This window comes from Fringilla coelebs, assembly GCF_963513975.1.
Source record: "Fringilla coelebs genome assembly, chromosome: 21".
Taxonomy (NCBI): domain Eukaryota; kingdom Metazoa; phylum Chordata; class Aves; order Passeriformes; family Fringillidae; genus Fringilla; species Fringilla coelebs.
The window spans coordinates 1,042,447-1,065,502 of NC_140047.1; positions in this window are offsets into that span (position 1 = coordinate 1,042,447).

Below are 23,056 nucleotides of genomic sequence, written 5' to 3' on the forward strand. Positions count from 1 at the left end.
GAGAGAAAAAGCTACTTGAACACTCTGCAAGCCTTTCCACTCCCAAAAACATGCACATGGAAGGAGCTGCTGCAAAAGCGATGCTGTGCTCGCTGCTGCTCCTCCTGAAGCTCTGGCTGCTAAATCTGAGGCTTTCCTTCCAATTTCAAGCTGCAAAGCACTTGCTGAATTCCAGGGAAAGTCCGGGAGGCATTTGCTGTGCTGGCACACTTTCTCCTTCCTAGACAGAGTGGAAAAGCTTTTCCCTGCCGTCTAGGCGACAAGAGACGCATTAGACGGGCATCCGGAGCTGTCCGAAGGTAAGCGCCTGTTCCCGGCCTCTTTCGGCACAAGCCCCCGCTCCGGAGCGCACCGCGGCCGGCAGGATGCTCTCTGCCGGCGAAGGTGCCGCTTCTCCGGCAAGGAAGCCTCTCCCGCTTCTCCTGCACACGGAGAGCGTGCTAGCTGCTGAAACGTGAAGAAAGAAGCTGCAGAACACTGGCACTGAGCGTGCAGCTTTCCAGCGGAGAGAAAAAGCTACTTGAACACTCTGCAAGCCTTTCCACTCCCAAAAACATGCACATGGAAGGAGCTGCTGCAAAAGCGATGCTGTGCTCGCTGCTGCTCCTCCTGAAGCTCTGGCTGCTAAATCTGAGGCTTTCCTTCCAATTTCAAGCTGCAAAGCACTTGCTGAATTGCAGGGAAAGTCCGGGAGGCATTTGCTGTGCTGGCACACTTTCTCCTTCCTAGACAGAGTGGAAAAGCTTTTCCCTGCCGTCTAGGCGACAAGAGACGCATTAGACGGGCATCCGGAGCTGTCCGAAGGTAAGCGCCTGTTCCCGGCCTCTTTCGGCACAAGCCCCCGCTCCGGAGCGCACCGCGGCCGGCCGGAGGCTCTCTGCCGGCGAAGGTGCCGCTTCTCCGGCAAGGAAGCCTCTCCCGCTTCTCCTGCACACGGAGAGCGTGCTAGCTGCTGAAACGTGAAGAAAGAAGCTGCAGAACACTGGCACTGAGCGTGCAGCTTTCCAGCGGAGAGAAAAAGCTACTTGAACACTCTGCAAGCCTTTCCACTCCCAAAAACATGCACATGGAAGGAGCTGCTGCAAAAGCGATGCGGTGCTCGCTGCTGCTCCTCCTGAAGCTCTGGCTGCTAAATCTGAGGCTTTCCTTCCAATTTCAAGCTGCAAAGCACTTGCTGAATTGCAGGGAAAGTCCGGGAGGCATTTGCTGTGCTGGCACACTTTCTCCTTCCTAGACAGAGTGGAAAAGCTTTTCCCTGCCGTGTAGGCGACAAGAGACGCATTAGACGGGCATCCGGAGCTGTCCGAAGGTAAGCGCCTGTTCCCGGCCTCTTTCGGCACAAGCCCCCGCTCCGGAGCGCACCGCTGCCGGCAGGATGCTCTCTGCCGGCGAAGGTGCCGCTTCTCCGGCAAGGAAGCCTCAGCCGCTTCTCCTGCACACGGAGAGCGTGCTAGCTGCTGAAACGTGAAGAAAGAAGCTGCAGAACACTGGCACTGAGCGTGCAGCTTTCCAGCGGAGAGAAAAAGCTACTTGAACACTCTGCAAGCCTTTCCACTCCCAAAAACATGCACATGGAAGGAGCTGCTGCAAAAGCGATGCTGTGCTCGCTGCTGCTCCTCCTGAAGCTCTGGCTGCTAAATCTGAGGCTTTCCTTCCAATTTCAAGCTGCAAAGCACTTGCTGAATTCCAGGGAAAGTCCGGGAGGCATTTGCTGTGCTGGCACACTTTCTCCTTCCTAGACAGAGTGGAAAAGCTTTTCCCTGCCGTCTAGGCGACAAGAGACGCATTAGACGGGCATCCGGAGCTGTCCGAAGGTAAGCGCCTGTTCCCGGCCTCTTTCGGCACAAGCCCCCGCTCCGGAGCGCACCGCGACCGGCAGGATGCTCTCTGCCGGCGAAGGTGCCGCTTCTCCGGCAAGGAAGCCTCTCCCGCTTCTCCTGCACACGGAGAGCGTGCTAGCTGCTGAAACGTGAAGAAAGAAGCTGCAGAACACTGGCACTGAGCGTGCAGCTTTCCAGCGGAGAGAAAAAGCTACTTGAACACTCTGCAAGCCTTCCAACTCCCAAAAACATGCACATGGAAGGAGCTGCTGCAAAAGCGATGCTGTGCTCGCTGCTGCTCCTCCTGAAGCTCTGGCTGCTAAATCTGAGGCTTTCCTTCCAATTTCAAGCTGCAAAGCACTTGCTGAATTGCAGGGAAAGTCCGGGAGGCATTTGCTGTGCTGGCACACTTTCTCCTTCCTAGACAGAGTGGAAAAGCTTTTCCCTGCCGTCTAGGCGACAAGAGACGCATTAGACGGGCATCCGGAGCTGTCCGAAGGTAAGCGCCTGTTCCCGGCCTCTTTCGGCACAAGCCCCCGCTCCGGAGCGCACCGCGGCCGGCCGGAGGCTCTCTGCCGGCGAAGGTGCCGCTTCTCCGGCAAGGAAGCCTCTCCCGCTTCTCCTGCACACGGAGAGCGTGCTAGCTGCTGAAACGTGAAGAAAGAAGCTGCAGAACACTGGCACTGAGCGTGCAGCTTTCCAGCGGAGAGAAAAAGCTACTTGAACACTCTGCAAGCCTTTCCACTCCCAAAAACATGCACATGGAAGGAGCTGCTGCAAAAGCGATGCTGTGCTCGCTGCTGCTCCTCCTGAAGCTCTGGCTGCTAAATCTGAGGCTTTCCTTCCAATTTCAAGCTGCAAAGCACTTGCTGAATTGCAGGGAAAGTCCGGGAGGCATTTGCTGTGCTGGCACACTTTCTCCTTCCTAGACAGAGTGGAAAAGCTTTTCCCTGCCGTCTAGGCGACAAGAGACGCATTAGACGGGCATCCGGAGCTGTCCGAAGGTAAGCGCCTGTTCCCGGCCTCTTTCGGCACAAGCCCCCGCTCCGGAGCGCACCGCGGCCGGCAGGATGCTCTCTGCCGGCGAAGGTGCCGCTTCTCCGGCAAGGAAGCCTCTCCCGCTTCTCCTGCACACGGAGAGCGTGCTAGCTGCTGAAACGTGAAGAAAGAAGCTGCAGAACACTGGCACTGAGCGTGCAGCTTTCCAGCGGAGAGAAAAAGCTACTTGAACACTCTGCAAGCCTTTCCACTCCCAAAAACATGCACATGGAAGGAGCTGCTGCAAAAGCGATGCTGTGCTCGCTGCTGCTCCTCCTGAAGCTCTGGCTGCTAAATCTGAGGCTTTCCTTCCAATTTCAAGCTGCAAAGCACTTGCTGAATTGCAGGGAAAGTCCGGGAGGCATTTGCTGTGCTGGCACACTTTCTCCTTCCTAGACAGAGTGGAAAAGCTTTTCCCTGCCGTGTAGGCGACAAGAGACGCATTAGACGGGCATCCGGAGCTGTCCGAAGGTAAGCGCCTGTTCCCGGCCTCTTTCGGCACAAGCCCCCGCTCCGGAGCGCACCGCGGCCGGCAGGATGCTCTCTGCCGGCGAAGGTGCCGCTTCTCCGGCAAGGAAGCCTCTCCCGCTTCTCCTGCACACGGAGAGCGTGCTAGCTGCTGAAACGTGAAGAAAGAAGCTGCAGAACACTGGCACTGAGCGTGCAGCTTTCCAGCGGAGAGAAAAAGCTACTTGAACACTCTGCAAGCCTTTCCACTCCCAAAAACATGCACATGGAAGGAGCTGCTGCAAAAGCGATGCTGTGCTCGCTGCTGCTCCTCCTGAAGCTCTGGCTGCTAAATCTGAGGCTTTCCTTCCAATTTCAAGCTGCAAAGCACTTGCTGAATTGCAGGGAAAGTCCGGGAGGCATTTGCTGTGCTGGCACACTTTCTCCTTCCTAGACAGAGTGGAAAAGCTTTTCCCTGCCGTCTAGGCGACAAGAGACGCATTAGACGGGCATCCGGAGCTGTCCGAAGGTAAGCGCCTGTTCCCGGCCTCTTTCGGCACAAGCCCCCGCTCCGGAGCGCACCGCGGCCGGCAGGATGCTCTCTGCCGGCGAAGGTGCCGCTTCTCCGGCAAGGAAGCCTCAGCCGCTTCTCCTGCACACGGAGAGCGTGCTAGCTGCTGAAACGTGAAGAAAGAAGCTGCAGAACACTGGCACTGAGCGTGCAGCTTTCCAGCGGAGAGAAAAAGCTACTTGAACACTCTGCAAGCCTTTCCACTCCCAAAAACATGCACATGGAAGGAGCTGCTGCAAAAGCGATGCGGTGCTCGCTGCTGCTCCTCCTGAAGCTCTGGCTGCTAAATCTGAGGCTTTCCTTCCAATTTCAAGCTGCAAAGCACTTGCTGAATTCCAGGGAAAGTCCGGGAGGCATTTGCTGTGCTGGCACACTTTCTCCTTCCTAGACAGAGTGGAAAAGCTTTTCCCTGCCGTGTAGGCGACAAGAGACGCATTAGACGGGCATCCGGAGCTGTCCGAAGGTAAGCGCCTGTTCCCGGCCTCTTTCGGCACAAGCCCCCGCTCCGGAGCGCACCGCGGCCGGCAGGATGCTCTCTGCCGGCGAAGGTGCCGCTTCTCCGGCAAGGAAGCCTCAGCCGCTTCTCCTGCACACGGAGAGCGTGCTAGCTGCTGAAACGTGAAGAAAGAAGCTGCAGAACACTGGCACTGAGCGTGCAGCTTTCCAGCGGAGAGAAAAAGCTACTTGAACACTCTGCAAGCCTTTCCACTCCCAAAAACATGCACATGGAAGGAGCTGCTGCAAAAGCGATGCTGTGCTCGCTGCTGCTCCTCCTGAAGCTCTGGCTGCTAAATCTGAGGCTTTCCTTCCAATTTCAAGCTGCAAAGCACTTGCTGAATTGCAGGGAAAGTCCGGGAGGCATTTGCTGTGCTGGCACACTTTCTCCTTCCTAGACAGAGTGGAAAAGCTTTTCCCTGCCGTCTAGGCGACAAGAGACGCATTAGACGGGCATCCGGAGCTGTCCGAAGGTAAGCGCCTGTTCCCGGCCTCTTTCGGCACAAGCCCCCGCTCCGGAGCGCACCGCGGCCGGCAGGATGCTCTCTGCCGGCGAAGGTGCCGCTTCTCCGGCAAGGAAGCCTCAGCCGCTTCTCCTGCACACGGAGAGCGTGCTAGCTGCTGAAACGTGAAGAAAGAAGCTGCAGAACACTGGCACTGAGCGTGCAGCTTTCCAGCGGAGAGAAAAAGCTACTTGAACACTCTGCAAGCCTTTCCACTCCCAAAAACATGCACATGGAAGGAGCTGCTGCAAAAGCGATGCTGTGCTCGCTGCTGCTCCTCCTGAAGCTCTGGCTGCTAAATCTGAGGCTTTCCTTCCAATTTCAAGCTGCAAAGCACTTGCTGAATTGCAGGGAAAGTCCGGGAGGCATTTGCTCTGCTGGCACACTTTCTCCTTCCTAGACAGAGTGGAAAAGCTTTTCCCTGCCGTCTAGGCGACAAGAGACGCATTAGACGGGCATCCGGAGCTGTCCGAAGGTAAGCGCCTGTTCCCGGCCTCTTTCGGCACAAGCCCCCGCTCCGGAGCGCACCGCGGCCGGCAGGATGCTCTCTGCCGGCGAAGGTGCCGCTTCTCCGGCAAGGAAGCCTCTCCCGCTTCTCCTGCACACGGAGAGCGTGCTAGCTGCTGAAACGTGAAGAAAGAAGCTGCAGAACACTGGCACTGAGCGTGCAGCTTTCCAGCGGAGAGAAAAAGCTACTTGAACACTCTGCAAGCCTTTCCACTCCCAAAAACATGCACATGGAAGGAGCTGCTGCAAAAGCGATGCTGTGCTCGCTGCTGCTCCTCCTGAAGCTCTGGCTGCTAAATCTGAGGCTTTCCTTCCAATTTCAAGCTGCAAAGCACTTGCTGAATTGCAGGGAAAGTCCGGGAGGCATTTGCTGTGCTGGCACACTTTCTCCTTCCTAGACAGAGTGGAAAAGCTTTTCCCTGCCGTGTAGGCGACAAGAGACGCATTAGACGGGCATCCGGAGCTGTCCGAAGGTAAGCGCCTGTTCCCGGCCTCTTTCGGCACAAGCCCCCGCTCCGGAGCGCACCGCGGCCGGCAGGATGCTCTCTGCCGGCGAAGGTGCCGCTTCTCCGGCAAGGAAGCCTCTCCCGCTTCTCCTGCACACGGAGAGCGTGCTAGCTGCTGAAACGTGAAGAAAGAAGCTGCAGAACACTGGCACTGAGCGTGCAGCTTTCCAGCGGAGAGAAAAAGCTACTTGAACACTCTGCAAGCCTTTCCACTCCCAAAAACATGCACATGGAAGGAGCTGCTGCAAAAGCGATGCTGTGCTCGCTGCTGCTCCTCCTGAAGCTCTGGCTGCTAAATCTGAGGCTTTCCTTCCAATTTCAAGCTGCAAAGCACTTGCTGAATTGCAGGGAAAGTCCGGGAGGCATTTGCTGTGCTGGCACACTTTCTCCTTCCTAGACAGAGTGGAAAAGCTTTTCCCTGCCGTCTAGGCGACAAGAGACGCATTAGACGGGCATCCGGAGCTGTCCGAAGGTAAGCGCCTGTTCCCGGCCTCTTTCGGCACAAGCCCCCGCTCCGGAGCGCACCGCGGCCGGCCGGAGGCTCTCTGCCGGCGAAGGTGCCGCTTCTCCGGCAAGGAAGCCTCTCCCGCTTCTCCTGCACACGGAGAGCGTGCTAGCTGCTGAAACGTGAAGAAAGAAGCTGCAGAACACTGGCACTGAGCGTGCAGCTTTCCAGCGGAGAGAAAAAGCTACTTGAACACTCTGCAAGCCTTTCCACTCCCAAAAACATGCACATGGAAGGAGCTGCTGCAAAAGCGATGCTGTGCTCGCTGCTGCTCCTCCTGAAGCTCTGGCTGCTAAATCTGAGGCTTTCCTTCCAATTTCAAGCTGCAAAGCACTTGCTGAATTGCAGGGAAAGTCCGGGAGGCATTTGCTGTGCTGGCACACTTTCTCCTTCCTAGACAGAGTGGAAAAGCTTTTCCCTGCCGTCTAGGCGACAAGAGACGCATTAGACGGGCATCCGGAGCTGTCCGAAGGTAAGCGCCTGTTCCCGGCCTCTTTCGGCACAAGCCCCCGCTCCGGAGCGCACCGCGGCCGGCCGGAGGCTCTCTGCCGGCGAAGGTGCCGCTTCTCCGGCAAGGAAGCCTCTCCCGCTTCTCCTGCACACGGAGAGCGTGCTAGCTGCTGAAACGTGAAGAAAGAAGCTGCAGAACACTGGCACTGAGCGTGCAGCTTTCCAGCGGAGAGAAAAAGCTACTTGAACACTCTGCAAGCCTTTCCACTCCCAAAAACATGCACATGGAAGGAGCTGCTGCAAAAGCGATGCTGTGCTCGCTGCTGCTCCTCCTGAAGCTCTGGCTGCTAAATCTGAGGCTTTCCTTCCAATTTCAAGCTGCAAAGCACTTGCTGAATTGCAGGGAAAGTCCGGGAGGCATTTGCTGTGCTGGCACACTTTCTCCTTCCTAGACAGAGTGGAAAAGCTTTTCCCTGCCGTCTAGGCGACAAGAGACGCATTAGACGGGCATCCGGAGCTGTCCGAAGGTAAGCGCCTGTTCCCGGCCTCTTTCGGCACAAGCCCCCGCTCCGGAGCGCACCGCGGCCGGCAGGATGCTCTCTGCCGGCGAAGGTGCCGCTTCTCCGGCAAGGAAGCCTCTCCCGCTTCTCCTGCACACGGAGAGCGTGCTAGCTGCTGAAACGTGAAGAAAGAAGCTGCAGAACACTGGCACTGAGCGTGCAGCTTTCCAGCGGAGAGAAAAAGCTACTTGAACACTCTGCAAGCCTTTCCACTCCCAAAAACATGCACATGGAAGGAGCTGCTGCAAAAGCGATGCTGTGCTCGCTGCTGCTCCTCCTGAAGCTCTGGCTGCTAAATCTGAGGCTTTCCTTCCAATTTCAAGCTGCAAAGCACTTGCTGAATTGCAGGGAAAGTCCGGGAGGCATTTGCTGTGCTGGCACACTTTCTCCTTCCTAGACAGAGTGGAAAAGCTTTTCCCTGCCGTGTAGGCGACAAGAGACGCATTAGACGGGCATCCGGAGCTGTCCGAAGGTAAGCGCCTGTTCCCGGCCTCTTTCGGCACAAGCCCCCGCTCCGGAGCGCACCGCGGCCGGCCGGAGGCTCTCTGCCGGCGAAGGTGCCGCTTCTCCGGCAAGGAAGCCTCTCCCGCTTCTCCTGCACACGGAGAGCGTGCTAGCTGCTGAAACGTGAAGAAAGAAGCTGCAGAACACTGGCACTGAGCGTGCAGCTTTCCAGCGGAGAGAAAAAGCTACTTGAACACTCTGCAAGCCTTTCCACTCCCAAAAACATGCACATGGAAGGAGCTGCTGCAAAAGCGATGCTGTGCTCGCTGCTGCTCCTCCTGAAGCTCTGGCTGCTAAATCTGAGGCTTTCCTTCCAATTTCAAGCTGCAAAGCACTTGCTGAATTGCAGGGAAAGTCCGGGAGGCATTTGCTGTGCTGGCACACTTTCTCCTTCCTAGACAGAGTGGAAAAGCTTTTCCCTGCCGTGTAGGCGACAAGAGACGCATTAGACGGGCATCCGGAGCTGTCCGAAGGTAAGCGCCTGTTCCCGGCCTCTTTCGGCACAAGCCCCCGCTCCGGAGCGCACCGCGGCCGGCCGGAGGCTCTCTGCCGGCGAAGGTGCCGCTTCTCCGGCAAGGAAGCCTCTCCCGCTTCTCCTGCACACGGAGAGCGTGCTAGCTGCTGAAACGTGAAGAAAGAAGCTGCAGAACACTGGCACTGAGCGTGCAGCTTTCCAGCGGAGAGAAAAAGCTACTTGAACACTCTGCAAGCCTTTCCACTCCCAAAAACATGCACATGGAAGGAGCTGCTGCAAAAGCGATGCTGTGCTCGCTGCTGCTCCTCCTGAAGCTCTGGCTGCTAAATCTGAGGCTTTCCTTCCAATTTCAAGCTGCAAAGCACTTGCTGAATTGCAGGGAAAGTCCGGGAGGCATTTGCTGTGCTGGCACACTTTCTCCTTCCTAGACAGAGTGGAAAAGCTTTTCCCTGCCGTGTAGGCGACAAGAGACGCATTAGACGGGCATCCGGAGCTGTCCGAAGGTAAGCGCCTGTTCCCGGCCTCTTTCGGCACAAGCCCCCGCTCCGGAGCGCACCGCGGCCGGCAGGATGCTCTCTGCCGGCGAAGGTGCCGCTTCTCCGGCAAGGAAGCCTCTCCCGCTTCTCCTGCACACGGAGAGCGTGCTAGCTGCTGAAACGTGAAGAAAGAAGCTGCAGAACACTGGCACTGAGCGTGCAGCTTTCCAGCGGAGAGAAAAAGCTACTTGAACACTCTGCAAGCCTTTCCACTCCCAAAAACATGCACATGGAAGGAGCTGCTGCAAAAGCGATGCTGTGCTCGCTGCTGCTCCTCCTGAAGCTCTGGCTGCTAAATCTGAGGCTTTCCTTCCAATTTCAAGCTGCAAAGCACTTGCTGAATTGCAGGGAAAGTCCGGGAGGCATTTGCTGTGCTGGCACACTTTCTCCTTCCTAGACAGAGTGGAAAAGCTTTTCCCTGCCGTCTAGGCGACAAGAGACGCATTAGACGGGCATCCGGAGCTGTCCGAAGGTAAGCGCCTGTTCCCGGCCTCTTTCGGCACAAGCCCCCGCTCCGGAGCGCACCGCGGCCGGCCGGAGGCTCTCTGCCGGCGAAGGTGCCGCTTCTCCGGCAAGGAAGCCTCTCCCGCTTCTCCTGCACACGGAGAGCGTGCTAGCTGCTGAAACGTGAAGAAAGAAGCTGCAGAACACTGGCACTGAGCGTGCAGCTTTCCAGCGGAGAGAAAAAGCTACTTGAACACTCTGCAAGCCTTTCCACTCCCAAAAACATGCACATGGAAGGAGCTGCTGCAAAAGCGATGCTGTGCTCGCTGCTGCTCCTCCTGAAGCTCTGGCTGCTAAATCTGAGGCTTTCCTTCCAATTTCAAGCTGCAAAGCACTTGCTGAATTGCAGGGAAAGTCCGGGAGGCATTTGCTGTGCTGGCACACTTTCTCCTTCCTAGACAGAGTGGAAAAGCTTTTCCCTGCCGTCTAGGCGACAAGAGACGCATTAGACGGGCATCCGGAGCTGTCCGAAGGTAAGCGCCTGTTCCCGGCCTCTTTCGGCACAAGCCCCCGCTCCGGAGCGCACCGCGGCCGGCAGGATGCTCTCTGCCGGCGAAGGTGCCGCTTCTCCGGCAAGGAAGCCTCAGCCGCTTCTCCTGCACACGGAGAGCGTGCTAGCTGCTGAAACGTGAAGAAAGAAGCTGCAGAACACTGGCACTGAGCGTGCAGCTTTCCAGCGGAGAGAAAAAGCTACTTGAACACTCTGCAAGCCTTTCCACTCCCAAAAACATGCACATGGAAGGAGCTGCTGCAAAAGCGATGCTGTGCTCGCTGCTGCTCCTCCTGAAGCTTTGGCTGCTAAATCTGAGGCTTTCCTTCCAATTTCAAGCTGCAAAGCACTTGCTGAATTCCAGGGAAAGTCCGGGAGGCATTTGCTGTGCTGGCACACTTTCTCCTTCCTAGACAGAGTGGAAAAGCTTTTCCCTGCCGTGTAGGCGACAAGAGACGCATTAGACGGGCATCCGGAGCTGTCCGAAGGTAAGCGCCTGTTCCCGGCCTCTTTCGGCACAAGCCCCCGCTCCGGAGCGCACCGCGGCCGGCAGGATGCTCTCTGCCGGCGAAGGTGCCGCTTCTCCGGCAAGGAAGCCTCAGCCGCTTCTCCTGCACACGGAGAGCGTGCTAGCTGCTGAAACGTGAAGAAAGAAGCTGCAGAACACTGGCACTGAGCGTGCAGCTTTCCAGCGGAGAGAAAAAGCTACTTGAACACTCTGCAAGCCTTTCCACTCCCAAAAACATGCACATGGAAGGAGCTGCTGCAAAAGCGATGCTGTGCTCGCTGCTGCTCCTCCTGAAGCTCTGGCTGCTAAATCTGAGGCTTTCCTTCCAATTTCAAGCTGCAAAGCACTTGCTGAATTGCAGGGAAAGTCCGGGAGGCATTTGCTGTGCTGGCACACTTTCTCCTTCCTAGACAGAGTGGAAAAGCTTTTCCCTGCCGTCTAGGCGACAAGAGACGCATTAGACGGGCATCCGGAGCTGTCCGAAGGTAAGCGCCTGTTCCCGGCCTCTTTCGGCACAAGCCCCCGCTCCGGAGCGCACCGCGGCCGGCCGGAGGCTCTCTGCCGGCGAAGGTGCCGCTTCTCCGGCAAGGAAGCCTCTCCCGCTTCTCCTGCACACGGAGAGCGTGCTAGCTGCTGAAACGTGAAGAAAGAAGCTGCAGAACACTGGCACTGAGCGTGCAGCTTTCCAGCGGAGAGAAAAAGCTACTTGAACACTCTGCAAGCCTTTCCACTCCCAAAAACATGCACATGGAAGGAGCTGCTGCAAAAGCGATGCTGTGCTCGCTGCTGCTCCTCCTGAAGCTCTGGCTGCTAAATCTGAGGCTTTCCTTCCAATTTCAAGCTGCAAAGCACTTGCTGAATTGCAGGGAAAGTCCGGGAGGCATTTGCTGTGCTGGCACACTTTCTCCTTCCTAGACAGAGTGGAAAAGCTTTTCCCTGCCGTGTAGGCGACAAGAGACGCATTAGACGGGCATCCGGAGCTGTCCGAAGGTAAGCGCCTGTTCCCGGCCTCTTTCGGCACAAGCCCCCGCTCCGGAGCGCACCGCGGCCGGCAGGATGCTCTCTGCCGGCGAAGGTGCCGCTTCTCCGGCAAGGAAGCCTCTCCCGCTTCTCCTGCACACGGAGAGCGTGCTAGCTGCTGAAACGTGAAGAAAGAAGCTGCAGAACACTGGCACTGAGCGTGCAGCTTTCCAGCGGAGAGAAAAAGCTACTTGAACACTCTGCAAGCCTTTCCACTCCCAAAAACATGCACATGGAAGGAGCTGCTGCAAAAGCGATGCTGTGCTCGCTGCTGCTCCTCCTGAAGCTCTGGCTGCTAAATCTGAGGCTTTCCTTCCAATTTCAAGCTGCAAAGCACTTGCTGAATTGCAGGGAAAGTCCGGGAGGCATTTGCTGTGCTGGCACACTTTCTCCTTCCTAGACAGAGTGGAAAAGCTTTTCCCTGCCGTGTAGGCGACAAGAGACGCATTAGACGGGCATCCGGAGCTGTCCGAAGGTAAGCGCCTGTTCCCGGCCTCTTTCGGCACAAGCCCCCGCTCCGGAGCGCACCGCGGCCGGCAGGATGCTCTCTGCCGGCGAAGGTGCCGCTTCTCCGGCAAGGAAGCCTCTCCCGCTTCTCCTGCACACGGAGAGCGTGCTAGCTGCTGAAACGTGAAGAAAGAAGCTGCAGAACACTGGCACTGAGCGTGCAGCTTTCCAGCGGAGAGAAAAAGCTACTTGAACACTCTGCAAGCCTTTCCACTCCCAAAAACATGCACATGGAAGGAGCTGCTGCAAAAGCGATGCTGTGCTCGCTGCTGCTCCTCCTGAAGCTCTGGCTGCTAAATCTGAGGCTTTCCTTCCAATTTCAAGCTGCAAAGCACTTGCTGAATTGCAGGGAAAGTCCGGGAGGCATTTGCTGTGCTGGCACACTTTCTCCTTCCTAGACAGAGTGGAAAAGCTTTTCCCTGCCGTGTAGGCGACAAGAGACGCATTAGACGGGCATCCGGAGCTGTCCGAAGGTAAGCGCCTGTTCCCGGCCTCTTTCGGCACAAGCCCCCGCTCCGGAGCGCACCGCGGCCGGCAGGATGCTCTCTGCCGGCGAAGGTGCCGCTTCTCCGGCAAGGAAGCCTCTCCCGCTTCTCCTGCACACGGAGAGCGTGCTAGCTGCTGAAACGTGAAGAAAGAAGCTGCAGAACACTGGCACTGAGCGTGCAGCTTTCCAGCGGAGAGAAAAAGCTACTTGAACACTCTGCAAGCCTTTCCACTCCCAAAAACATGCACATGGAAGGAGCTGCTGCAAAAGCGATGCTGTGCTCGCTGCTGCTCCTCCTGAAGCTCTGGCTGCTAAATCTGAGGCTTTCCTTCCAATTTCAAGCTGCAAAGCACTTGCTGAATTGCAGGGAAAGTCCGGGAGGCATTTGCTGTGCTGGCACACTTTCTCCTTCCTAGACAGAGTGGAAAAGCTTTTCCCTGCCGTCTAGGCGACAAGAGACGCATTAGACGGGCATCCGGAGCTGTCCGAAGGTAAGCGCCTGTTCCCGGCCTCTTTCGGCACAAGCCCCCGCTCCGGAGCGCACCGCGGCCGGCAGGATGCTCTCTGCCGGCGAAGGTGCCGCTTCTCCGGCAAGGAAGCCTCTCCCGCTTCTCCTGCACACGGAGAGCGTGCTAGCTGCTGAAACGTGAAGAAAGAAGCTGCAGAACACTGGCACTGAGCGTGCAGCTTTCCAGCGGAGAGAAAAAGCTACTTGAACACTCTGCAAGCCTTTCCACTCCCAAAAACATGCACATGGAAGGAGCTGCTGCAAAAGCGATGCTGTGCTCGCTGCTGCTCCTCCTGAAGCTCTGGCTGCTAAATCTGAGGCTTTCCTTCCAATTTCAAGCTGCAAAGCACTTGCTGAATTGCAGGGAAAGTCCGGGAGGCATTTGCTGTGCTGGCACACTTTCTCCTTCCTAGACAGAGTGGAAAAGCTTTTCCCTGCCGTCTAGGCGACAAGAGACGCATTAGACGGGCATCCGGAGCTGTCCGAAGGTAAGCGCCTGTTCCCGGCCTCTTTCGGCACAAGCCCCCGCTCCGGAGCGCACCGCGGCCGGCAGGATGCTCTCTGCCGGCGAAGGTGCCGCTTCTCCGGCAAGGAAGCCTCAGCCGCTTCTCCTGCACACGGAGAGCGTGCTAGCTGCTGAAACGTGAAGAAAGAAGCTGCAGAACACTGGCACTGAGCGTGCAGCTTTCCAGCGGAGAGAAAAAGCTACTTGAACACTCTGCAAGCCTTTCCACTCCCAAAAACATGCACATGGAAGGAGCTGCTGCAAAAGCGATGCGGTGCTCGCTGCTGCTCCTCCTGAAGCTCTGGCTGCTAAATCTGAGGTTTTCCTTCCAATTTCAAGCTGCAAAGCACTTGCTGAATTGCAGGGAAAGTCCGGGAGGCATTTGCTGTGCTGGCACACTTTCTCCTTCCTAGACAGAGTGGAAAAGCTTTTCCCTGCCGTGTAGGCGACAAGAGACGCATTAGACGGGCATCCGGAGCTGTCCGAAGGTAAGCGCCTGTTCCCGGCCTCTTTCGGCACAAGCCCCCGCTCCGGAGCGCACCGCGGCCGGCAGGATGCTCTCTGCCGGCGAAGGTGCCGCTTCTCCGGCAAGGAAGCCTCTCCCGCTTCTCCTGCACACGGAGAGCGTGCTAGCTGCTGAAACGTGAAGAAAGAAGCTGCAGAACACTGGCACTGAGCGTGCAGCTTTCCAGCGGAGAGAAAAAGCTACTTGAACACTCTGCAAGCCTTTCCACTCCCAAAAACATGCACATGGAAGGAGCTGCTGCAAAAGCGATGCTGTGCTCGCTGCTGCTCCTCCTGAAGCTCTGGCTGCTAAATCTGAGGCTTTCCTTCCAATTTCAAGCTGCAAAGCACTTGCTGAATTGCAGGGAAAGTCCGGGAGGCATTTGCTGTGCTGGCACACTTTCTCCTTCCTAGACAGAGTGGAAAAGCTTTTCCCTGCCGTGTAGGCGACAAGAGACGCATTAGACGGGCATCCGGAGCTGTCCGAAGGTAAGCGCCTGTTCCCGGCCTCTTTCGGCACAAGCCCCCGCTCCGGAGCGCACCGCGGCCGGCCGGAGGCTCTCTGCCGGCGAAGGTGCCGCTTCTCCGGCAAGGAAGCCTCTCCCGCTTCTCCTGCACACGGAGAGCGTGCTAGCTGCTGAAACGTGAAGAAAGAAGCTGCAGAACACTGGCACTGAGCGTGCAGCTTTCCAGCGGAGAGAAAAAGCTACTTGAACACTCTGCAAGCCTTTCCACTCCCAAAAACATGCACATGGAAGGAGCTGCTGCAAAAGCGATGCTGTGCTCGCTGCTGCTCCTCCTGAAGCTCTGGCTGCTAAATCTGAGGCTTTCCTTCCAATTTCAAGCTGCAAAGCACTTGCTGAATTGCAGGGAAAGTCCGGGAGGCATTTGCTGTGCTGGCACACTTTCTCCTTCCTAGACAGAGTGGAAAAGCTTTTCCCTGCCGTCTAGGCGACAAGAGACGCATTAGACGGGCATCCGGAGCTGTCCGAAGGTAAGCGCCTGTTCCCGGCCTCTTTCGGCACAAGCCCCCGCTCCGGAGCGCACCGCGGCCGGCAGGATGCTCTCTGCCGGCGAAGGTGCCGCTTCTCCGGCAAGGAAGCCTCTCCCGCTTCTCCTGCACACGGAGAGCGTGCTAGCTGCTGAAACGTGAAGAAAGAAGCTGCAGAACACTGGCACTGAGCGTGCAGCTTTCCAGCGGAGAGAAAAAGCTACTTGAACACTCTGCAAGCCTTTCCACTCCCAAAAACATGCACATGGAAGGAGCTGCTGCAAAAGCGATGCTGTGCTCGCTGCTGCTCCTCCTGAAGCTCTGGCTGCTAAATCTGAGGCTTTCCTTCCAATTTCAAGCTGCAAAGCACTTGCTGAATTGCAGGGAAAGTCCGGGAGGCATTTGCTGTGCTGGCACACTTTCTCCTTCCTAGACAGAGTGGAAAAGCTTTTCCCTGCCGTCTAGGCGACAAGAGACGCATTAGACGGGCATCCGGAGCTGTCCGAAGGTAAGCGCCTGTTCCCGGCCTCTTTCGGCACAAGCCCCCGCTCCGGAGCGCACCGCGGCCGGCAGGATGCTCTCTGCCGGCGAAGGTGCCGCTTCTCCGGCAAGGAAGCCTCAGCCGCTTCTCCTGCACACGGAGAGCGTGCTAGCTGCTGAAACGTGAAGAAAGAAGCTGCAGAACACTGGCACTGAGCGTGCAGCTTTCCAGCGGAGAGAAAAAGCTACTTGAACACTCTGCAAGCCTTTCCACTCCCAAAAACATGCACATGGAAGGAGCTGCTGCAAAAGCGATGCGGTGCTCGCTGCTGCTCCTCCTGAAGCTCTGGCTGCTAAATCTGAGGCTTTCCTTCCAATTTCAAGCTGCAAAGCACTTGCTGAATTGCAGGGAAAGTCCGGGAGGCATTTGCTGTGCTGGCACACTTTCTCCTTCCTAGACAGAGTGGAAAAGCTTTTCCCTGCCGTGTAGGCGACAAGAGACGCATTAGACGGGCATCCGGAGCTGTCCGAAGGTAAGCGCCTGTTGCCGGCCTCTTTCGGCACAAGCCCCCGCTCCGGAGCGCACCGCGGCCGGCAGGATGCTCTCTGCCGGCGAAGGTGCCGCTTCTCCGGCAAGGAAGCCTCAGCCGCTTCTCCTGCACACGGAGAGCGTGCTAGCTGCTGAAACGTGAAGAAAGAAGCTGCAGAACACTGGCACTGAGCGTGCAGCTTTCCAGCGGAGAGAAAAAGCTACTTGAACACTCTGCAAGCCTTTCCACTCCCAAAAACATGCACATGGAAGGAGCTGCTGCAAAAGCGATGCTGTGCTCGCTGCTGCTCCTCCTGAAGCTCTGGCTGCTAAATCTGAGGCTTTCCTTCCAATTTCAAGCTGCAAAGCACTTGCTGAATTGCAGGGAAAGTCCGGGAGGCATTTGCTGTGCTGGCACACTTTCTCCTTCCTAGACAGAGTGGAAAAGCTTTTCCCTGCCGTGTAGGCGACAAGAGACGCATTAGACGGGCATCCGGAGCTGTCCGAAGGTAAGCGCCTGTTCCCGGCCTCTTTCGGCACAAGCCCCCGCTCCGGAGCGCACCGCGGCCGGCAGGATGCTCTCTGCCGGCGAAGGTGCCGCTTCTCCGGCAAGGAAGCCTCAGCCGCTTCTCCTGCACACGGAGAGCGTGCTAGCTGCTGAAACGTGAAGAAAGAAGCTGCAGAACACTGGCACTGAGCGTGCAGCTTTCCAGCGGAGAGAAAAAGCTACTTGAACACTCTGCAAGCCTTTCCACTCCCAAAAACATGCACATGGAAGGAGCTGCTGCAAAAGCGATGCTGTGCTCGCTGCTGCTCCTCCTGAAGCTCTGGCTGCTAAATCTGAGGCTTTCCTTCCAATTTCAAGCTGCAAAGCACTTGCTGAATTGCAGGGAAAGTCCGGGAGGCATTTGCTGTGCTGGCACACTTTCTCCTTCCTAGACAGAGTGGAAAAGCTTTTCCCTGCCGTCTAGGCGACAAGAGACGCATTAGACGGGCATCCGGAGCTGTCCGAAGGTAAGCGCCTGTTCCCGGCCTCTTTCGGCACAAGCCCCCGCTCCGGAGCGCACCGCGGCCGGCCGGAGGCTCTCTGCAGGCGAAGGTGCCGCTTCTCCGGCAAGGAAGCCTCTCCCGCTTCTCCTGCACACGGAGAGCGTGCTAGCTGCTGAAACGTGAAGAAAGAAGCTGCAGAACACTGGCACTGAGCGTGCAGCTTTCCAGCGGAGAGAAAAAGCTACTTGAACACTCTGCAAGCCTTTCCACTCCCAAAAACATGCACATGGAAGGAGCTGCTGCAAAAGCGATGCTGTGCTCGCTGTTGCTCCTCCTGAAGCTCTGGCTGCTAAATCTGAGGCTTTCCTTCCAATTTCAAGCTGCAAAGCACTTGCTGAATTGCAGGGAAAGTCCGGGAGGCATTTGCTGTGCTGGCACACTTTCTCCTTCCTAGACAGAGTGGAAAAGCTTTTCCCTGCCGTCTAGGCGACAAGAGACGCATTAGACGGGCATCCGGAGCTGTCCGAAGGTAAGCGCCTGTTCCCGGCCTCTTTCGGCACAAGCCCCCGCTCCGGAGCGCACCGCGGCCGGCCGGAGGCTCTCTGCCGGCGAAGGTGCCGCTTCTCCGGCAAGGAAGCCTCTCCCGCTTCTCCTGCACACGGAGAGCGTGCTAGCTGCTGAAACGTGAAGAAAGAAGCTGCAGAACACTGGCACTGAGCGTGCAGCTTTCCAGCGGAGAGAAAAAGCTACTTGAACACTCTGCAAGCCTTTCCACTCCCAAAAACATGCACATGGAAGGAGCTGCTGCAAAAGCGATGCTGTGCTCGCTGCTGCTCCTCCTGAAGCTCTGGCTGCTAAATCTGAGGCTTTCCTTCCAATTTCAAGCTGCAAAGCACTTGCTGAATTCCAGGGAAAGTCCGGGAGGCATTTGCTGTGCTGGCACACTTTCTCCTTCCTAGACAGAGTGGAAAAGCTTTTCCCTGCCGTGTAGGCGACAAGAGACGCATTAGACGGGCATCCGGAGCTGTCCGAAGGTAAGCGCCTGTTCCCGGCCTCTTTCGGCACAAGCCCCCGCTCCGGAGCGCACCGCGGCCGGCCGGAGGCTCTCTGCCGGCGAAGGTGCCGCTTCTCCGGCAAGGAAGCCTCTCCCGCTTCTCCTGCACACGGAGAGCGTGCTAGCTGCTGAAACGTGAAGAAAGAAGCTGCAGAACACTGGCACTGAGCGTGCAGCTTTCCAGCGGAGAGAAAAAGCTACTTGAACACTCTGCAAGCCTTTCCACTCCCAAAAACATGCACATGGAAGGAGCTGCTGCAAAAGCGATGCTGTGCTCGCTGCTGCTCCTCCTGAAGCTCTGGCTGCTAAATCTGAGGCTTTCCTTCCAATTTCAAGCTGCAAAGCACTTGCTGAATTGCAGGGAAAGTCCGGGAGGCATTTGCTGTGCTGGCACACTTTCTCCTTCCTAGACAGAGTGGAAAAGCTTTTCCCTGCCGTGTAGGCGACAAGAGACGCATTAGACGGGCATCCGGAGCTGTCCGAAGGTAAGCGCCTGTTCCCGGCCTCTTTCGGCACAAGCCCCCGCTCCGGAGCGCACCGCGGCCGGCAGGATGCTCTCTGCCGGCGAAGGTGCCGCTTCTCCGGCAAGGAAGCCTCAGCCGCTTCTCCTGCACACGGAGAGCGTGCTAGCTGCTGAAACGTGAAGAAAGAAGCTGCAGAACACTGGCACTGAGCGTGCAGCTTTCCAGCGGAGAGAAAAAGCTACTTGAACACTCTGCAAGCCTTTCCACTCCCAAAAACATGCACATGGAAGGAGCTGCTGCAAAAGCGATGCTGTGCTCGCTGCTGCTCCTCCTGAAGCTCTGGCTGCTAAATCTGAGGCTTTCCTTCCAATTTCAAGCTGCAAAGCACTTGCTGAATTGCAGGGAAAGTCCGGGAGGCATTTGCTGTGCTGGCACACTTTCTCCTTCCTAGACAGAGTGGAAAAGCTTTTCCCTGCCGTCTAGGCGACAAGAGACGCATTAGACGGGCATCCGGAGCTGTCCGAAGGTAAGCGCCTGTTCCCGGCCTCTTTCGGCACAAGCCCCCGCTCCGGAGCGCACCGCGGCCGGCCGGAGGCTCTCTGCAGGCGAAGGTGCCGCTTCTCCGGCAAGGAAGCCTCTCCCGCTTCTCCTGCACACGGAGAGCGTGCTAGCTGCTGAAACGTGAAGAAAGAAGCTGCAGAACACTGGCACTGAGCGTGCAGCTTTCCAGCGGAGAGAAAAAGCTACTTGAACACTCTGCAAGCCTTTCCACTCCCAAAAACATGCACATGGAAGGAGCTGCTGCAAAAGCGATGCTGTGCTCGCTGTTGCTCCTCCTGAAGCTCTGGCTGCTAAATCTGAGGCTTTCCTTCCAATTTCAAGCTGCAAAGCACTTGCTGAATTGCAGGGAAAGTCCGGGAGGCATTTGCTGTGCTGGCACACTTTCTCCTTCCTAGACAGAGTGGAAAAGCTTTTCCCTGCCGTCTAGGCGACAAGAGACGCATTAGACGGGCATCCGGAGCTGTCCGAAGGTAAGCGCCTGTTCCCGGCCTCTTTCGGCACAAGCCCCCGCTCCGGAGCGCACCGCGGCCGGCCGGAGGCTCTCTGCCGGCGAAGGTGCCGCTTCTCCGGCAAGGAAGCCTCTCCCGCTTCTCCTGCACACGGAGAGCGTGCTAGCTGCTGAAACGTGAAGAAAGAAGCTGCAGAACACTGGCACTGAGCGTGCAGCTTTCCAGCGGAGAGAAAAAGCTACTTGAACACTCTGCAAGCCTTTCCACTCCCAAAAACATGCACATGGAAGGAGCTGCTGCAAAAGCGATGCTGTGCTCGCTGCTGCTCCTCCTGAAGCTCTGGCTGCTAAATCTGAGGCTTTCCTTCCAATTTCAAGCTGCAAAGCACTTGCTGAATTCCAGGGAAAGTCCGGGAGGCATTTGCTGTGCTGGCACACTTTCTCCTTCCTAGACAGAGTGGAAAAGCTTTTCCCTGCCGTGTAGGCGACAAGAGACGCATTAGACGGGCATCCGGAGCTGTCCGAAGGTAAGCGCCTGTTCCCGGCCTCTTTCGGCACAAGCCCCCGCTCCGGAGCGCACCGCGGCCGGCCGGAGGCTCTCTGCCGGCGAAGGTGCCGCTTCTCCGGCAAGGAAGCCTCTCCCGCTTCTCCTGCACACGGAGAGCGTGCTAGCTGCTGAAACGTGAAGAAAGAAGCTGCAGAACACTGGCACTGAGCGTGCAGCTTTCCAGCGGAGAGAAAAAGCTACTTGAACACTCTGCAAGCCTTTCCACTCCCAAAAACATGCACATGGAAGGAGCTGCTGCAAAAGCGATGCTGTGCTCGCTGCTGCTCCTCCTGAAGCTCTGGCTGCTAAATCTGAGGCTTTCCTTCCAATTTCAAGCTGCAAAGCACTTGCTGAATTGCAGGGAAAGTCCGGGAGGCATTTGCTGTGCTGGCACACTTTCTCCTTCCTAGACAGAGTGGAAAAGCTTTTCCCTGCCGTCTAGGCGACAAGAGACGCATTAGACGGGCATCCGGAGCTGTCCGAAGGTAAGCGCCTGTTCCCGGCCTCTTTCGGCACAAGCCCCCGCTCCGGAGCGCACCGCGGCCGGCAGGATGCTCTCTGCCGGCGAAGGTGCCGCTTCTCCGGCAAGGAAGCCTCAGCCGCTTCTCCTGCACACGGAGAGCGTGCTAGCTGCTGAAACGTGAAGAAAGAAGCTGCAGAACACTGGCACTGAGCGTGCAGCTTTCCAGCGGAGAGAAAAAGCTACTTGAACACTCTGCAAGCCTTCCAACTCCCAAAAACATGCACATGGAAGGAGCTGCTGCAAAAGCGATGCTGTGCTCGCTGCTGCTCCTCCTGAAGCTCTGGCTGCTAAATCTGAGGCTTTCCTTCCAATTTCAAGCTGCAAAGCACTTGCTGAATTGCAGGGAAAGTCCGGGAGGCATTTGCTGTGCTGGCACACTTTCTCCTTCCTAGACAGAGTGGAAAAGCTTTTCCCTGCCGTCTAGGCGACAAGAGACGCATTAGACGGGCATCCGGAGCTGTCCGAAGGTAAGCGCCTGTTCCCGGCCTCTTTCGGCACAAGCCCCCGCTCCGGAGCGCACCGCGGCCGGCCGGAGGCTCTCTGCCGGCGAAGGTGCCGCTTCTCCGGCAAGGAAGCCTCTCCCGCTTCTCCTGCACACGGAGAGCGTGCTAGCTGCTGAAACGTGAAGAAAGAAGCTGCAGAACACTGGCACTGAGCGTGCAGCTTTCCAGCGGAGAGAAAAAGCTACTTGAACACTCTGCAAGCCTTTCCACTCCCAAAAACATGCACATGGAAGGAGCTGCTGCAAAAGCGATGCTGTGCTCGCTGCTGCTCCTCCTGAAGCTCTGGCTGCTAAATCTGAGGCTTTCCTTCCAATTTCAAGCTGCAAAGCACTTGCTGAATTGCAGGGAAAGTCCGGGAGGCATTTGCTGTGCTGGCACACTTTCTCCTTCCTAGACAGAGTGGAAAAGCTTTTCCCTGCCGTCTAGGCGACAAGAGACGCATTAGACGGGCATCCGGAGCTGTCCGAAGGTAAGCGCCTGTTCCCGGCCTCTTTCGGCACAAGCCCCCGCTCCGGAGCGCACCGCGGCCGGCCGGAGGCTCTCTGCCGGCGAAGGTGCCGCTTCTCCGGCAAGGAAGCCTCTCCCGCTTCTCCTGCACACGGAGAGCGTGCTAGCTGCTGAAACGTGAAGAAAGAAGCTGCAGAACACTGGCACTGAGCGTGCAGCTTTCCAGCGGAGAGAAAAAGCTACTTGAACACTCTGCAAGCCTTTCCACTCCCAAAAACATGCACATGGAAGGAGCTGCTGCAAAAGCGATGCTGTGCTCGCTGCTGCTCCTCCTGAAGCTCTGGCTGCTAAATCTGAGGCTTTCCTTCCAATTTCAAGCTGCAAAGCACTTGCTGAATTGCAGGGAAAGTCCGGGAGGCATTTGCTGTGCTGGCACACTTTCTCCTTCCTAGACAGAGTGGAAAAGCTTTTCCCTGCCGTCTAGGCGACAAGAGACGCATTAGACGGGCATCCGGAGCTGTCCGAAGGTAAGCGCCTGTTCCCGGCCTCTTTCGGCACAAGCCCCCGCTCCGGAGCGCACCGCGGCCGGCCGGAGGCTCTCTGCCGGCGAAGGTGCCGCTTCTCCGGCAAGGAAGCCTCTCCCGCTTCTCCTGCACACGGAGAGCGTGCTAGCTGCTGAAACGTGAAGAAAGAAGCTGCAGAACACTGGCACTGAGCGTGCAGCTTTCCAGCGGAGAGAAAAAGCTACTTGAACACTCTGCAAGCCTTCCAACTCCCAAAAACATGCACATGGAAGGAGCTGCTGCAAAAGCGATGCTGTGCTCGCTGCTGCTCCTCCTGAAGCTCTGGCTGCTAAATCTGAGGCTTTCCTTCCAATTTCAAGCTGCAAAGCACTTGCTGAATTGCAGGGAAAGTCCGGGAGGCATTTGCTGTGCTGGCACACTTTCTCCTTCCTAGACAGAGTGGAAAAGCTTTTCCCTGCCGTCTAGGCGACAAGAGACGCATTAGACGGGCATCCGGAGCTGTCCGAAGGTAAGCGCCTGTTCCCGGCCTCTTTCGGCACAAGCCCCCGCTCCGGAGCGCACCGCGGCCGGCCGGAGGCTCTCTGCCGGCGAAGGTGCCGCTTCTCCGGCAAGGAAGCCTCAGCCGCTTCTCCTGCACACGGAGAGCGTGCTAGCTGCTGAAACGTGAAGAAAGAAGCTGCAGAACACTGGCACTGAGCGTGCAGCTTTCCAGCGGAGAGAAAAAGCTACTTGAACACTCTGCAAGCCTTTCCACTCCCAAAAACATGCACATGGAAGGAGCTGCTGCAAAAGCGATGCTGTGCTCGCTGCTGCTCCTCCTGAAGCTCTGGCTGCTAAATCTGAGGCTTTCCTTCCAATTTCAAGCTGCAAAGCACTTGCTGAATTGCAGGGAAAGTCCGGGAGGCATTTGCTGTGCTGGCACACTTTCTCCTTCCTAGACAGAGTGGAAAAGCTTTTCCCTGCCGTCTAGGCGACAAGAGACGCATTAGACGGGCATCCGGAGCTGTCCGAAGGTAAGCGCCTGTTCCCGGCCTCTTTCGGCACA